Genomic DNA, 3,506 nt, shown 5'->3' with positions numbered 1-3,506 from the left:
GTGGGCTTGGGCAGCATTGGGTTGGGATGTTTCCGTGATGCACCTTTTCTTTACATAAAATTCTCTCATATATGAGTTGCTGTGGATTTGTTTCTCCAAAGTACTTAGACTAATACACAGGGTTTTTTGCCAAACTAGGTGGTGTGGAATTTCGAGATTTGATGTTACTTCCTACATAAGGGACTGCTATCCCTTTATGGGAGGGAGATAAGGTCTGAAGTTTGTTTCCCAAAGAGCTGCTAACTGAAGACCGAATTTTCATTTCTATTTTTTTCCCTGATAAAGCATGATGAACATCCCATATGCTTATTGGCTAGTTGTATATCTTTTGTGATGTGTCTCTTTAAACCTTTAACTAGTTTTCCTTTTTATTTGGTTCTTTTTTCCCACCCCCATTGGACATAATTATTTGTATAACATGGACAACCTTTATAGGGTAAATGTTTTTCCGAACATTCTTTCTATCTCTATTGCTTAGCTTTTAAGTTTTGTCAACAGTGACTTCTAAATGGTGAAATATCTTTTTAATAAAACCATACCATTTCTTTTATATTTCATGCCCCCAAAGTTGAGAAAGCTTTTCCTAAGCTAAGGTCACTAAGACAATCTCCTATGTTTTAATAGAATTTACATACATACATATATATATATATATAAAATTACATTTCCACATTTCCCCCATGGTAGCTGTCTTAGCTAGCTAGTGTTGCCGTAACAAACATCCACAAGTAGTGCCTTTAGCGAACAGTTTCGGAGACCAAAAGTCCCAATTCCAGTCGTTGTCTCTAGGAGAATGCTGTCTCTCCTGCGTGTCGGGAGGAGAGTCCTCCTCTCGTTTCAGGAGTGCTCCTTGGCTCCCTGATGATTTTCCTGTAGCCTGGGGTCTCTCTTCTCTCAACCCTGCTTCCTTCCTTGTTAGCTTTTTAGTCTGCTCTTTGAGATCTCGATGGACACAGAATTAAAAACAAACCCTGCACTAAACAGTCATCCTCCTTTCCCCGATTCTGGACATCCAATCCTAGCTGAGATGAGGCCCCTTCTGCCAGTGACCTTCAATATATCACATACAGAGAATGATGCTTGATTGATGGCACCACTCAGGCTCTCTACCAACTGCCTGGCCGCCCTGGCCAGCAGACTTGTAGAATCTTTTCCTATTGCAACTTGAGCCTTGATTTGTTTCTTCAGTTCTTTCAGCTTAAGATGTTCTGAGCAAGTTCTTCCTTTGGTTTTCTAACTGCAAGGTCTCTGCACGTTTCCTTAAAATATGTTTCTTCTCCAGCTGCTGTGTGAAATTTTCAGTTCAGCTCTTTATCTTTGCTTCCATTTGCGGTGGCTATTCTATGACCCAGAGCACATTTCACGGTCTCTTTGGACATTCACTTTGATCTTTTCTTTCCATTCTTTTTTTAGAAAAATAAATGCTGGTTTTTATTTTATCATCAACAGTCATTCTTTGAACATGAACTTGCATATGTAATATTCGACACACACCCCGGTTTTTAACATAAGTTAATAAAAGTTAAGCACACAACATATATACTTACCAAAACAAAAGTCAAAATGCAGACTTAAAACTTTAAACACCCTTGCAGAGGGGTCTCGGGGAGGAGACGAGCCAGACAGGGTGCGATGTAGCAACAATGAAAAATACAACTTTCCTCTAGTTCTTAAATGCTTCCTCCCCCCACCCCCCACTATCATGATCCGAATTCGACCTTGCAAGTCTGGCTAGACCAGAGGATGTACACTGGTACAGATAGGAACTGGAAATACAGGGAATCCAGGGCGGATGATCCCTACAGGACCAGTGGTGTGAGTGGTGATACTGGGAGGGTAGAGGGAGAATGGGCTAAAAAGAGGGAACCGGTTACAAAGATCTATATGTGACCTCCTCCCTGGGGGACAGACAACAGAAAAGTAGGTGAAGGGAGACGTAGGACAGGACAGGATATGACAAAGTAAACAATTTATAAATTATCAAGGGCTCATGAGGGAGGGGAGAGCGGGGAGGGAGGGGGAAAAGGAGGACCTGATGCCGGGGGCTTAAGTGGAGAGAAAATGTTTTGAGAATGACGAGGGCAATGAATGTACAAATATGCTTTACACAATTGATGTATGTATGGATTGTGGTAAGAGTCGTATGAGCCCCTAATAAAACAATTTAAAAAAATTTAAACAAAAGTCTTAATAATTAAAAAAAAATTTTTTTGTACCGTTTTATACACACAGTTCATTTAAAAGTTTTCCTTTTGGCTGCACATGAAAAAAGCAGTAGTAGAAAATAAAGTTGTTGAGTGTTAAAAACAGCAGAACAGGCAGTGTTGTCGTGCTGGAAAAGCCATGTTAGCCTCCCCCACCAGCCCTCCCCACAAAAAAAATCCACATTTAAAAATATTTAGTTCAAGTCACAGAATTTTTCTCAGTAGAGATCTTGATGTGATGCATAATTAGTTGCCTCAGATAGCCTGTCTGAAAGGACACGATCCCTGTAGGCTGGAACGGATTTTGGCACAGAAAGAAGTCTGCAGAACAAGAACATGATGTTTTAAAAGGGCAGAGGATCGGAGGAGAGAAATAGTAAACAAGAAAAAATGAACTACACAGTAATTGTAATCAATTAAAAACCGTGTGTTCTCCGATGGAGTACTATGCAGCACTAAAAAGCACCAGCGCCCACATGAAACACGTCATTTCATGGGAAGAGCTGGAAAGAATTACGTTAAGCGAGGTAAGCCAATGTCAAAAGGACAACTATAACATGAGTCCCCTGAGGTAAGTACAAGCAGCACAGCAGGAAGAGAAGAAAAGACACTTCTCTCATAATATGTGGGTGGAAGCATAGGTAGTCGGGGAGGTCAGACCAAACCCAGTGTGGTACCTGTGAATCCAACATAAAGAAGGGGAAAGGGGGAAGGAGGAGGGAGAATGGGGGTGAGGAGAAACTGAGGTGATGACATGGGGGGTACAGGGCAATAACCCACCCAGGAGGAGGGTACTGGTTGTGTCTTCACAGAATTGGAATGTGCATACAGACCCCACCATGATGCGCCAAACCAGCAGGGCAACGTAACACGTGGAGGAATCCATGAAAAGACTGGAGTACAGGGCCGGCCCAACCAGGACCAGGCTGGCCTCCACCCTGGAATTGTGTGCCACAGTGAATGACACTAGACCTTCTGGTGGGGGAAAGGAACCGACCTACCATACCCAGATGGAAGCAACCCAAGACGGAAAAAGAGAAAGGGGCAGTCACCTAGATTCCATGTAGGCACACCAAGCCCAGAGGATGAGGTCCCTGCATGGAGCTGCTAAAGCACAGAGAGGACTGTGGGACTACCAACAACTCAAAGCATATTGTCCCCTAACTGGAGCATGCAGAGACGGGACAATAATGGGGACACATGGCGGGGAGACAGTAGGGGAATGGAGCATAACAGAGCAGCAATTGGAGTAAAGCCAAGGCACAGAGCCCTTGAGGATCCCCAAGAATGGACTTTGGGCAA

Source organism: Echinops telfairi, unplaced genomic scaffold, assembly GCF_000313985.2.
Source record: "Echinops telfairi isolate 266 unplaced genomic scaffold, ASM31398v2 ScPeMD7_24;HRSCAF=84, whole genome shotgun sequence".
Lineage (NCBI taxonomy): Eukaryota > Metazoa > Chordata > Mammalia > Afrosoricida > Tenrecidae > Echinops > Echinops telfairi.
This window is presented reverse-complemented; position numbering follows the sequence as displayed.